The sequence below is a fragment of the Amborella trichopoda genome, chromosome 9, assembly GCF_054954075.1.
Source record: "Amborella trichopoda isolate Santa Cruz 75 chromosome 9, AtrichopodaSantaCruz75HAP2 v2.0, whole genome shotgun sequence".
In the NCBI taxonomy this organism is placed as follows: Eukaryota; Viridiplantae; Streptophyta; class Magnoliopsida; order Amborellales; family Amborellaceae; genus Amborella; species Amborella trichopoda.
Window position 1 is genome coordinate 6362466 of NC_142344.1, and position 14127 is coordinate 6376592.

The 14127-nt window shown below is 35.7% G+C and overlaps 1 long non-coding RNA gene across 1 annotated transcript; it reads right to left on the bottom strand.

Annotated features, from left to right (window-relative positions):
- Positions 1 to 2447: 2447 nt before the first annotated feature.
- LOC18445537 (uncharacterized) lies at positions 2448 to 10468 on the bottom strand. The gene is made up of 3 exons (XR_967044.3): positions 10376 to 10468; positions 8483 to 8536; positions 2448 to 2967 (listed from the first exon to the last, which is right to left on the bottom strand). It is a non-coding gene; the product is annotated as an uncharacterized LOC18445537 (long non-coding RNA).
- Positions 10469 to 14127: the final 3659 nt, after the last annotated feature.

Consider the following 14127-nt stretch of genomic DNA (forward strand, 5'->3'; position numbering starts at 1 on the left):
ATGAAGATGAAGAAATAAATAAATTTTAAGGACTAAAAATAATAATTCTAGTAAAAAAACATTTTGACCGTTAGTTTCCATTATTTTTAGATGGAACACGTACTTGCATCGATCTTTAAGAAGGATGCTTTACACTTTTTGGATCGCATATGTAGTCCGTAGTGAAACAAATTTCCTTCAAAAAATGGTGAAAGAAGAGAAATTGGTTTTTAACCTTAAAGTATCATAAATTTTAAGGGATTATATATAATGAGACCAATTATTTTTGATATAGGGAGGTCACAATTACTTGCAACCATCCGATGTGAAATCCAATAGCTTGGATGTGTCACAAAGTTTGAAAAAAAATAATTGAACTTCTAAACTTAGCCAATGAAATAAAATAAATAGTTACCTGATTTCACATCCAATACCTTAAAAATGGTAGGTGGGTGCAATTTAGCAGAGAGCTAAGGGAGAAATAAAAAAGTCGGTCATCAAGAAATTCGCCACACACACTACGTACCCTCATCCTCATTACTGTCGCTGGGGACCTCCAAAACAATGAAAACTCAGACGACGCACTGCACACTCGTATCAATGCCCTCCCCTCCCCTCCCCTCCCCTCGGTGCTTTTCATTATACAGCAAAACCATATATCAAATCAGCTGTCTCTCATCCTAATACAAATATGCGCTGCCTTCTCCTCTCCCTCCTAACCTCCACAGTGCAAATGCGTTGCCACCAAGGCTTGTTTGCCGAAGCTTCAATCGCGAGTGAAGAGCCATTCCGAGTAGCATACGAGAGAATTCGTGTGAGAAAGTTTTTGGTGGAGAGGTACAAACATAAACATAGTGGGGAGCTCACACTTGCGCAGGCGTTGGACTTCGGAGAAGAAGAAGAAGAAGAGGAAAGCAACGACGGTTGGGCTAAGTTGCTAAGAGAAGGGGTAGTGGCTCTGTTGTGCTCATATGGTGGGCACGGCTTCCCCCTTCAGCCATTTGCTTGTCTGCTCTGGTCACGGAGGAGGTTGCCTCAGCACAAGCACTTGGTTTCTCTAACATCACCACTACTTAGTTTGCTCCCCTCCTCCTCATATTATCCTTTGTTTGATGCTTCAACTTTTGCACGCACCACCGGCTGAGAGACAATTAATCTCTCAGTTTTTCCTTTTTTTTTGGCTGCCTCAAAACCACTTGTGAAAGAGTGATTAAAAGGTGAACCTGTTGCGATCTGGGCTCTCGGCTTAGTGGTTAGGATCATTTAATCCATAGGTTGTTGTTTTTCCTTCGGTAAAGCTGAATTTGGTGTTCTTGAGAGACGAGGTAAAGAGAAAAAGGAATTTGTGCAGTCCCGGAAAATCACTCCAACTAAAAACACATCAAAATTTCTATGGTATGGTCCTGTGAGAGCCATAGCTCAAGCGACCTTTCACTGCACAGAGAAGCACCTGATATTGGGCTCAGCTATTTGAGTTCCCATAAATCATTGTTCTACGTTTTACCGTCTCAAGCCCTGTTTGATTGCCAAAGTTGTGGTGAGAAGAGAGCCCCTATTTGAGTTCCCATAAATCATTGTTCTATGTTTTACCGTCTCAAGCCCTGTTTGATTGCCAAAGTTGTGGTGAGAAGAGAGCCATAAAATGGAGGTGCGAAAAAATTGCAATTAGCTAGGTTTTTTATACTCTAAAATGAATCATGGGAATTTGTTCAACTGTACTTTCTCATAAAATGAATCATGAGAATTGTTCGACTGTACTATCGCATAAAGTACATTAACGGTATCTAAGGTAGCAATAGGCCACGTAGCCAACAACTACAACCTGATGGCAGGGTCGGGTCTTTCCTCGGCCAGGAATTTTTGGCCTGGTCATGCTGAGCCTGGGCTTGGGCCTGGGCCAGCCCTATGGGGAGTAGGGCTCGTCCCAGCCAGCCAGGCACATCCCATTGCAACCCCTAACGATGTCCATTCCAAATGGACGACGAACCCTCTAATTGTTGAGAACGTAATGTACATATTTATTCCCATAGTTTAGAGAAAGGAAATAAATAGGACTACCACAAGGGACTGCGCCATTCTTCAGTTTTATAATCAGGGTAGAAATTGTGGATGCCAATCATGCAATTATGCATAACGTTATTTTCTTGCAAGAAAAAATCCTTTATTTTCAACCAAATGCGAGATCCATTCCCTTTTTTATAGATTTCCATATTTCTTAAATTTTTTTACCTATAGTTCGTATTTTTCTTAAATGGTTTTTCTGATTTTTTAAGTCTCTCCTCATTTTACACTTCATTTTGACCGTGTTTAGCCCTTCTTTTTAATTCTTTTCAAATAGTCAATTTTCAAAGTTTAAGTACATTTACAGCTTTTTTTTCCTTTTTTTTTTTGTTAATTTAATACCCCATGACGATATCAGCAGCGCCCTTTAGTTTTTCAATCATGGAAACCGGCCATGTCCCAATGACTTTACGAAGAACTACAGCACTTCAAATTTTTCTTATTTTTTTGGGCACCAATTATGTTTGCCTTAAACATGGTGATATTTGTCATACTCTCTTTCTAGACAACAAATTACAATAAAATCCCACAAAAGACTACTAGTAAAATTCCCGAATCAACTCTGCTGCTTTTAATCAGTTCAATAAAGTAGAAAGGTGATCCTGAAACCAAAACAAATGATCATTTTCGCTTCTTGGATCTCCCAGTTTCAGTTTGCTTCTTGGGCGGATCACCTGGCTCGTCTTCAGAGGAACCTTCAAGAGGTTCATCTGGAACATCCATGGGGGCATTGTTTTTGGTGATGTGATCCTTGAGAATACGCATGCACTCTTCTTTCATGGCAGCCAGTTGATCAGAAAGCAACCCATCTGAGACACATACATTGAACTTTTCCACACCAAGGCAAAGCGTGGCCTTAACATTGAGTTTCGGTAGAAACCCAGCTTCACATGTTTGTCCCTCCATTTCTATATTCATCCAAAGGACCTAAATGAATTCAACCAAAAAAACCAATCAACCAATGGATCAATTTTATTTGAGATGAAAGTGAAACAACTACTGAACAACTAATTTACAACTGGCACAGCCAGATTCGATCAAAAAGCTAATAGCTTGCTATTGCAATACACAACCCCATAAAAAAGGTAACAATTTTTCCTATCAGGAGAGATTTTCCACTAAAATTAGAATCAAGATGACAAATTCACCTTCTTGACAGAGAAATTCCTATTAATACAAGACGCTATAGTCCTTAAACCTGGAAGTGTTTCATCATTCACCTGCCATTGAAGGCCTTGAGATCTAGGATGTTTGCTCTGAACATAACCTCCATATTAGATAAGCTCAACTGGTGTGGTATGCGAATGCTACCATAACAGTAGCACTAATGGAAAAAGAATGCCATAAAAGGTAAGGATTGGAATATAAAAGCTATTCCAAATAAAATCTCAATATTGGAGAAGCTCAGCCTCTCTAATAGAATGACATAAAAGCCCTGAGATCATTGAAGGCTCCAGAAGCTAGCAGCTAAAGCATGTCTAGCCAGTTCATGTGAAACTAACATACGGTACTTCTCATGTTCAACCAGACCAGGTAAGTTGTAGAGATGCCCCCTTACCTCTTAGGATACATAGACATTTGTTGCTGTGATACCTTAGAAGGCAGCTAGTGTGTTTTTTCTTACTTTAAGTACAACCATCTTGAAAGTTCAATGGAAGAATCTTCTATTATCAAATTTAACTGTTTTGATGATTGTCTCGAGGATCAAATATGTCCAGAAGCAAAACACGGACTACTGCAATAATTATGCCACCAGGTTTATCATTTGCAGGACATCTGAAAAATGAAAATTAACAGTGACAGCTCCCAAAGCCTCTATAAAAACCCACTTTAGGAAAGCAGTTGGAGAGAGTTCATGGAGAGCAGTGAAACAACCATAGGTAAAAGCCAAAGAAAAGGTATTGGAAAGAAAGGTTCTTACCAACTCCCATAAAAAGTTGAGGTTTCATATGGCTTAAGCCCATTTCTATGGACTTAAAACTAAATAGGATAGAGTTCCATACTTGAAACAAAATTTATCAAACCCACATGACAAACAATATCGGAGGACAAGGTTGTATAACTTTTTTTTTGGGTAAGTAACAAGGCTGTGTAACTTGAAAGTGGAAAAATGCAAGGTCAGAAATGGCTCAAATTACAACAAGCTCCTTTCTATTGAAGGACTGACAAAAGAAAATAAGTCAGAACTCAGAACACGTGTGATCCATCAAAAAGGCTTCTTTGTTTTGACTTGTAAGGGATAAGCTCTAAGTTAGATACCATTCAAACTGCAACTAGTTCCTTCTAAATCAGGGATTGAACATAGAAAAGGATTGACTTGTAATTCTCCATAATACATTTCTTCCAATGAAATTACAAAATGTTAACACTAGAAATGAGGAAGGTAACACAGAGAGTGAAACATATGATGCAAAAGAGTTGTTTCAAACAGGAAAGAGAACAACTCTCCGCAAAAAATAATTGAAACAACAACCAATGCCCATGTAGTCACTATGCCTTCAAATGAGACTTGTACCACTAATTCTCGTGTAGTCTCTCAACATCTATATGCTTTTAGAATACAGGACAACGAAAATTCACCCTTGGGAGATAAAGATCCCAAATGACATTGAATTAAACAATTGGAACTTTAGTTCGAAATGAAGTAAGACACCTACAAAGGAAAGACGCTCTTTGTTGGAGACAAGAGGTGTGCATACTTTGACATGTTGGGAAGCATATCTGACTGCTTAAATAACTCAATACAGAAACAGGAAAGGCTTGTTTTATAGGAGATATTTAGATGCACATATTAGACATGGGGAATAAAACCAGTCAAGTATCTCGAGACATGGATATATTGAACCAGACCTTGTGAAAACAAATGCATCCAAGGCTCGACATAGTTTCACAGATAAGCCTAAAAGCAACACAAGTTTCTTTGGGAAACACAAAATGATACAGACATATACCACCAAATTTCGGTAGAAAGTGTTCAAAGACATGTTAGTGTATTCAAATTTTATTGGGTTTATCATGTATGCTATCCTTTGTACAATACTTGACCTTAGTTTTGCAATTGGGCAGTAGATTTCAAAGTAATTTAAGTATGAATCCTAACAAGCAATTAAAAGGATACACAAATATATCCAAGGAACCAATCATTATAAATTATGTTATCAGGCTCATAACCTGAAAATTCCAGGATTCTCTAATGTAGACTTTGCAGGAGATCTTGATGATAGGAAGTCCCCTTCTGGACATATTTTCCTACTTTGAAGAAGCATTGTTTCTAGGTTTAGTAAAAGACAAGGATGTGTTGTCCGGTGCACAATGGAAGCCAAATACATTGCTTGTAGTATAGCCACTACTTTTGCCATCTCGAAAGCTGCTTCGTTAAAGATTTGAAGCTAGAAATAACTGACAGATCAATTCAAATATTTTGTAACAATCAAGCATGCAATTTCATTAATTAAAAGTGGAGCAATCAGCTTCCAGGGTAGACACATCGAATAGAGTTATGGAAACTAAGGGATAATGATTTCACCTCATTCTTATGGTTGATCTAAAGAATGAATAGATAAGATTTCTACACCGCATAGGTCTCCAAGATCAAAAGGCAATATTAAGACTCATAATGATGACAAAACCCCTAACCCTAGAAACCCAAGTATTTATTCTATATAAACTAGCTATAGGGGTTCATTCTTAAAAAACATTTGATAACCTAATCTCTCTCTCTCTCTCTCTCTCGAAGATTACGGTTTTAGAAAAGATAAGAAACCCTAAGGAGTGGCACGCCAAGCCACAAAGCGTAGGCCATAGGTAGTAGCCTCATGCTCATGTGTTGAGCCTTGGTCTAGTTAATCCCATATCATGTTTTCTGCTGGTATTTGCCTAGGCTCACTAAGTTTTGAGACAAATTCTTGAGGCTAGATCTCATACGCCATTGGTGGAAGAGACTCGGTATAGGGTGTACAAAGTCCTTGGGGTAACCAGAGGCAAGGTATACAATATTTCCCTATTTCATGCTTTCTTGATTCCACTGCATCTTTTATGTAATTTTCAAATTTATGTTATGAATGTAATTTTTATTTTAATGGCAAGCAAGTGAAAGTCTTTGGTATTTTATTTGGTTTATCTATTGTATTTGGACCATTGTTCGCAAAATCGAACCGGAATGGTTAACCGGACGTAGGTTTGGAAGCGGTTTAACCGGCCTAACCAGTAAACCGGCCGATTCAACTGCTCTAACCGAGCAAGTCTCGGGCGGTCAAAAAAGTATTGAAAAAAAATAAAAATATATAAAAAAAATCTACTAAACTATGAAAAGCTTATAAAGAATGATTAAAACAAATCACATTCAAAGGAAGTTGAAAATTAATGAAAAAAATGGATTTTAACCCATTTTATATTGGAAAAATATCCTTGTACCCCCTATCTGTTGTTTTCATATCTCAATAGACCCAAAGATTCAAAATATATCTCCTAACCCCCTGACTAACTTTACCCACTTTTAACTATTTTTTTAGCCCTAACAAACATAAAAAAGACATGCTCATTATAAACCCTTCGTCTCTTTACGTGATATATTCTCCCCAAATTTCTCTCTCTCTAAAATTCACCCTCTATCTCTCTAACGGGAGAGAGAGAGATACGAGAGAAGAGAGTGGGAAAATAGGTAGAGAGAAATTTAGGGGAAAATCACGTAAAAAAAGAGAAAATATGATGTTTAAAAAGGATGTCTTTTTTATATTTGTTTGAGGCAAAAAAATAGGTTTAAACGAGATAAAGTTAGCTTAAAGGGTTAAAAGATATAAAACTTAAAATTTTTATGACCCAAGATATGTTTTGAAACCTTAGGTCTATTGAGATATAAAACTTAAAAATGGAGGATATGGAGATATTTACCCTTTTATATTTTCCTAGGGATTTTTTAAATTTTTTTAAAAAAAGATGGAAAAATATAAAAGTGAGTATTAATGACTAAAACAATTTTTAATCTTTACCATAATGTAAAGAATATTTTAAAATGCATTACAAATCAAATTCCTTATTTTTGAGAATTTATATACATTTTTTTGAATTTTTGTTTTAAAATACCGATGATCACCCTAACCGCCCAAAACTGGCCGGTTCCGATCTAACAAGGCAGTTAACGGTTAGATCGGGATATTTTGCGAACAATGATTTGGACACTTGTGAGTGATTCAGGTGGCAATACATAAGAAAAGATGAAAAAATTTTAATCGTTATTGAGTTTCCCATCATATAGTCCACCTTTCAATTCCTTCACCCCACCCCCCTCCCCCCCCCCGTGCCCCTTGGGGCAAAAAGGGGGGAAGGGTTTAGGGGGTTATTAAACCCCCAAATCAGTAAAAACAACCACTTTCATGGCTTTTTCTTCATCAAATTGATTAAAACAAAAACATAAATGGTAGAAATTTTTTTGATGTTGAGCTAGCCGCAGGAGCTAATGCAGAAAGGTCCAACATCAAAACCCAAAAGAGTAAAAGTTCCATCCATCAAGGAGGATGTGACCAAGGCAGAAGGACCTATGGAGGACACTGAGTCTGATATTGGTGATCATGATGCACATAGAGACTGTTTGTGTGTTTGTGAATATGATGTCTTCTAAGTTCTATTGTTTTCTATATAGTTAGTTTCAAGTTTCAAGCTACTTTCTAATATCTTCTATGATCTATCAAGGGTTACTGGGTACAGAATCTCCGACAGTTGATACTTTTAGAGTTAATGAATAAATTAAATATTTACTATCACATAAACCACCTCCATATTTTTTTCCATCCATCAACTTATTTTTGAGATTTTTTAGAATTTTTCTATATTTATTGACCACATCGAGATGATGCACCTGCATCTGGAACGTATCCCGCATTTTAAAACACACACACACACACACACACACACATGCGCACGACACACATTCACACACAAACACACACTCAACACATGCGTGCGTACACACTCACAAACACCTCGTAAGAACCTATCCGCTTGTTTACATGCAAATTGCTCTCTTCTGTAAAAATATTACAGGCTCATTGTAATCTGTCGGAAACAATCCCTCTCTCAAGAAATCTGGAAGTATTTTGACCACAGCAAATGATCAAAAGCACAAATTTTCAATTAAACAGATGATATTAGAATCTATATAGATCAAAATGCATGTAAACTTATAAGATGAATAATATGAAAATGAAAAATTCAAATAAAATATCTTTTGGTTTCAACAAAGTTTAAGCAAATTCCTCTACACAGCAAAGTGAGTTCAAGACAAGGAAATGAATATGAACTCAAGTTTCTACCATGTTCTGAAGGATAAAATATCAAACATGCAACCACAGGCTAATCAATGAACTGAGCTTCTTGCAATTAATTTTACCTACGTTAACCATAAACAGTGAGTCATAAATAATGTCAGAGGCCAGTGCTTGAATACCTCGTATTCAGAATTAATATCCTCCTATTTCTCTTCTGCTCCACAGCTGAGCTCCTATTCAAATGTGGAAGACACACCAAAACAAAGAAAATTCACCAAAAAAGTGAAGCAAAAGGAAAATAATTTGATAGTTACAAAGAAAGAATAATAACTTTGGAAGTCCTTTATAAATTATTCACAGACTCCAAACAACGCATCCTTTATAAAATTTAAACGAAAATTGTTAACAATATGATAAAGTTAAAGTTTAAGCATGCTGAGAATTGATAGAAATTAGCCATTTGAGATCAACTTCTCCCATCAAAAAGTAACTTCAAGGTAATACATCACATTCCATTAATAATTCAAGCTAAGTTTCTTAGGCATCCACTTGATTAGTTCAAGACAAAGGAAATGCAAGCAAGACACTCAATTTGTTTCGAAACTCAAAAATCCCCACATGTAAGTTATAAAAAAAAAAGAAGAGAAAAGGCTTAGAAATTTCATGGTTATTGATGCAGAAAATTAAGTCTTCAAAACTAAAGGTACAGCTATAGATAGATTTTTATCTCACAGACCAGAAAGGATGCCACCAAAATTTATACAAGTCATCTCCAAAACTGAAAAATTTCTAGCATTTTATCAATGGAATACCCAGCCCCAAGTAGCCTAACTTAAAAAAACCATTAAGAAAGCTTCCTAGAACCGCTATTAATCTCTTGCAAGCTTGTGTTATCTTGAAACTAAAAGTAGAGCAATAATAAGAAAGAGGATCCCTAATTAAGCTCAATCGATTCCTCCTTTTCAAAGCAATTCACACTCTGTTTGAAAAGGAATTCGCACTTTCTCAAAATCATCAAATTCCATAAGCCAGTCAGATTATTTGTCAAGAAGAAGCAATGGATAAATAGAATTCACGAAGAAGCTAATGAAGCCAGTTTTGATAAATAAGGGGATTCTAAGAAGCGAGGAGTTATGGTGCAGAGGAACAATGGTTTGCCACTGTAGAAGACTAATTAGTGAAAAAGGGCCTCACTCTCAGTAAAAATGGTCAGTCAAGTCATGGACAAGCGCCTGTTTTTGGTTACAGCGTCTGTAAAACCGTAGCATTGAACCACCATTGCTGAAAATCTGGTCTTCAAAGAGGGTACCATTTTATTGAAAAGCACACAGTACACAAGTACATAATCAGCAAATCGCCATTTTTAACATTTAAATCCGCGCCATTTTTTCATGAAAAAGTTTAAAACGCACTATATTGATCCTTTTAAAAAAAAGGGTTAAAAAAAACTCTGCTAGGGTTTATCCCCAAGTTGCAGATTAGACCTATGGGATTTTATTCATTTTTATTTTTGTTTTTTACCTTAAAGGTGGGCATGGGCTTTTCATCGCTTATGGCTGCAGATTTTAGTAGCTATTGTAGAAAATCACTGTGTCAAGTTCACATTTTTTGAATTAAGTTTTATTGTGTTTCTGATTTAGATTGTGTCAAGTTCACATTTTTTGAATTAAGTTTTATTGTGTTTCTCATTTATTTGTCATTTTCTGAATTTAATTTTATTATACTTGTGATTTATTTTAGTAGATACCATGAAAATCACTGTCATGGCATAAGCTCTATGCTCAATGGGTTTTTCACTGTTGAAAGAGAAATTTGGCAATCTCATGACAAACTCACCTAATAAATTATAATAAAGAAGAATAAAACCAAAGAGAAACTTGATCAAAATCCCCAAATTTGGCCGCATTTTCATCCAATGTTGACAAAATTATACTAAAACTCATCCATGGCTCAAAGAACTCACAGATTAGTGATCAACGAACATCCAGATTATCACAATTTATCCAAAATCTCAAACCCCTACACAAATTAGAACAAAAGCTTAAAGAAAATCCAGATTAGGAATCCCAAACCTAGTTCAAGACAGAAACTCGGTTAGGTTTCGCCTCCACCATCTTCTTCCTCATCTTCTCCAGAGATATCACAGCTTGATCAATGACGTTTCTGACCATAGGAAAGCTTTTCCGTCTTGAGCTCTATGTGTAACATGCTCTCTCTGTCTTAGTTGTTCTTATGGACTTGCGAAAATTTTCTTCTGATTGTTCCCCTGTTCCTGCTCTTCTGCATTTTGCTTCTCTCTCTCTTGTTTTGGCTGCCCTTTGAAAATGAAACATTGTGCTTAGCATAACCTAAGGCCCAAATTTGTATTTCAGATTAAATCTTAGGTTTGAATTTTTGCTAACACATGATAACCAATATAAAGTTAATTTTTGCCAATGAGGGGACATCAAAATTCAGTCACCTTACGGGTGTGGTTTCTTAAACAATCCAATTAAGGCGCACCTCGAAAATTTATCCTAACATATAATTTTGATGTAAAAAATAATTAGGATTATCTTAAAATCTATTTTCATCTCTAATTATACAATTTCAAACTCTAAAATAGTTAAAATCAAGTAGATTTATAACCATACGAATATCTTGAAAATGGACGGTTTGGATAATGTGCTGCAAGATGCACTATTTATGGGACTCAAAGTTTTTTTGTTTTTTTTTTTTGTATTCATACATCTCGGTGTCGTGATCAGTTAAAGGGTTTCTCAACATTAAAACAATCTGTTTTATAGATTTTTAATGGACATCTTTAATTCTACATTTTAAGGTTGCAACCTTATATAAACTTTTTTTTTTTATTTAATTATGTTAGTTTGGTAAAAATAATTATGGATGCATTATTTCTTGATGCCTTTGGCCTTATTTTTTTTAAAAAAAAAAAATGAAAAATTTTAATGTATCCAATTTTTTAACCTAATTTGATATATTCACGATATTTTTACGTACAACATTTTTTTCAATAGTATTTTCACCTCAAATTTTTGAGCAAAAACTGATTTTATTTCCTTTTTTTTAAAAAAATTGATTTAAGTTCGATTGTGTGGTCAGCCCTACTTGCTAACTATGTACGAGTATGAGTGATGTGGTCTATGGTGCACATCAGTGTAAAGTATAATTAGATTGTTTTGAGCCAGAGGCATGCACAATCATCTCCGGCCTTGGACCATGGGAAAACCTATTCTCACTCCAGACTACGCAAGATTAGTGGTCGTGCGAGTCATCACTCTCCAATCTATAGTTCTTGCAGTGGGTGAGTGTTTAGGGCGGGTTTGATTTGTATGATTTTTTTTTTTTTTGTAAAAATAGTTTTATATAAAAGAACTTCCGGTATGGAATTACTTTAAAACCAATTGGTCCATTCCAATGGTAAAGGTTTTCTACAGTCCGAATAAGACAAAATAGATAAGTAAAATATAAATTTGTGCACTTCTTTACACATTTTACAAATGGACCTCTTAAAAATTTATTTTTTTAGATGGATTTTTAGACTCAAATTTTAAGGATATATAATATGGACATCATGAATATGAACAAATAAATAATTTTTATTTAAATTAAAAATTTATAAATAAAATATTTGGACAGTTAGTTTCAACTGTTTTTAAATTGACCACCAATTTGCATTTATCTTTAAAATAAATGCTTTATACCTTGGATACGTAAATGTAGAAATGCGACCCCAAACTCATGGAACAATTTTTCTTTACAAATTTCTGTATCCCCATCCTTCTCATTGCTTGCTAAAGGGCCATGCCGGCCATTGAGCCGCACCAAGTTGTGTAGAAGCCATAGGCGATACTAGCAACAACAGGTTGCTGGGTTTGAGGATAAACTCGGGTCGGTTGCTCTTGGGACACATAAGTTCGGACTATGGAACCAGCATAAGGGAGTTCGTTAAGTTGGGTTGGCTTGTGAACTACCTTTTTGCCGCGAGGGCCCGCAACCCACTAGGGATTCCCCAACCAAACCCGGGAACCTAGGTTGTGAAAGAAGCGTTTGCGTCCCCTTTATTTGCCGGAGGATGGCCTTGACCACCAGATTGACACTTGCAGGCGGATGGATGGTGCTTGATTTGCCTTTGACATTAAGTATTATCAAGGGGGTGGTAGGTTGACCCACCTTATGATGGCGAGAAGCTTGACTTATCTCTTCATAGTTTTTTTTTAATTAATTAGGGTCAGCTATATAAATCTTGGACCGCCATTCTATTCTAGATATTCTAATCTTGGTTGACAACTTTTTATTTATCTCCTCGAGAATCGCCAAAGCATTAAAATGTACCTGGCTTAGATTAGACTGTTGCACATCCTCGACGACCTATATGTCGACTTTAGTTTGGCCACGGCAGCAAGACTGATGCTTGTGACCCAAAATTTCTGGAACATCATACTGAAAGAAGGACCCATGTGATCTTGGGGTATATATATATATATTCTTTTCATCCATTTTTCTTTCGAAAAATATCACTTACAAGCTGTCTTTTTCCAAAAATTCTTATAAGAGAAAATAAAAGTAAAACCAACAAATCCAATATCTTAAAACCTTGATACCATTAAACTAATTTTCTTTAAACAAAGAAACTAATCAATACTTCTCATGCTTGGGAATCTAAAGACAATAATTGAAAAGGCAAGAATTGAACAGAAGAATACCGTCGATTATCCTGGACTTATTACACCCCACACCGAGTCACCACCATCCGATGACGCAGGATCAACGAGCAACTTAATCGCAAAGGGAAAGCAAGTTTTAAGGCAAACCTCTAATTGAATCAGGAAATCCTCTGGATCACAAAATTCAAACTTAGGTACAAACCCATAAAACCTAGTTCAAGCAAACCGATAAAACCTAGTTTAGGCAAGATAGCATGCACTTGCTAGTACCCAACCCTTAGGTTCATCAAAGCAAGATGAGGGGGTCGTGCCCCTTAGGTCAACATAGAGACAGACATAGTCCAAAAGGTGGGGCTTGTCCCTTTGTATGATCTAGAGAGAGAAAAAAACTTCTAGGGTTAGGACGTGTCACCTATTGCTATCAAAGAGAGAGAAATATTTAGAAATATTTAGATAGAAGAGAGAAATTGATGTCTTAAATTGTAGGTAAGAAGTCCTCTTTTTATAGTCCAAAAACTAGGATAAGGGTTTCTTTAGAATTTCCATGGCTTGCCTCTTCTAGTAGATTGAATATGAACCGTTAACCATGGGTGCATTGTGGAGTGAGAGAGTTGATTCCTTCATTTCATAAATGGGTCATCAACATCAACATGCTATAGGTGCTAAAACCCGTATCCCCTTTTCTTTTGACGATTATTCTAAATAAGATAACATTAATCATACTATTGTCCTTTATCCAAAATATATATTAAATAAGATAATATTAATCATAGTGCTTTATCCAAAATATGCATAACCCTTATCAAGTTTTATAAAAGATTCATTCAAATCTTTTTCAATATAAAACATATATCCAAATCTCATAATAACTTGGCCTCTTATCAACTTAACCCTAAACTAGGAAAACCCCCTAAAAGTGAGGTGTGCCACCCATGGGAATAGAAAACCCCTAAATTGGGGCGTGCAACCCATGTGGAGGCTTTGTTGGCCCCCACCAATTTAAGCCATGATAGACCCATGTGCATAATGGGCTCCAACGCTATTTTTAAATATTTAAAAAAATTAATAAAAATATTTTAGAATTAAGTTGAATATTTAAAACATTAAAAAAATCAATATCTCTATTTTTTATAAATCCAAATTTTATAAATAAAATA